Source organism: Bubalus bubalis, chromosome 2 (assembly GCF_019923935.1).
Source record: "Bubalus bubalis isolate 160015118507 breed Murrah chromosome 2, NDDB_SH_1, whole genome shotgun sequence".
NCBI lineage: Eukaryota > Metazoa > Chordata > Mammalia > Artiodactyla > Bovidae > Bubalus > Bubalus bubalis.
In genome coordinates, this window is record NC_059158.1 from 127,142,533 (window position 1) to 127,143,201 (window position 669).

The window sequence follows — 669 nt, forward strand, 5'->3', positions numbered from 1 at the left end:
GAAATAGGCCCTGGCCTCCTGAGTGGAGGAATGGCTGCCCAACCAGTTCCCTCAGGACAGTAGCCAGTGTCTGGCAGGTTCTGGAGGAAGCAACTCCCCCATTCTCAGGTCAAAGGCAAGATTTATCCTTTCATGTGGAATTCATATAGGGGCTTCCCTGTGTTTCTGTCCTGACTGACTCTCCGATTGTCAAGACCTACAGTAGCCTCAGCAAGACACCCCTTCAAGGACCCAGAGTGGTTCCTGCAGGAGCTCCCACCTTGGGCCAAATCCCCGCTTCACCTCTGCTTGTACTCACATGGCTTAGAACTAAACTAATGTTTTCCTTTAAAAAAAAGAACAAACATAAAATCAAAAAAAAAAGAGAGAGAGAGGAAGGTGAATTAGACAATACTGGGCCTGAGACCCAGTCACCTCAAACCTCCCAGGCAGTGCCCCTTGGTCCCTGCAGTGTCGTCTCCACACCCCCTTCCTCCTGGGACCCCCTGTCCCCAGGGAAGTGTGGGTCTGAGGGAGGGGAGATGGGGGCCACCTGGCCCATCTTGGGTTTTGTCACACTCATTTTGACTGAATAAAAGTCCTATAGCCAAAGTGGAAAAAAAAAATAAACAGAAAACATTCCTTAGAGGTGTTTATATGTAGACCAAATTCCTTCCTATCTAGGCAGCC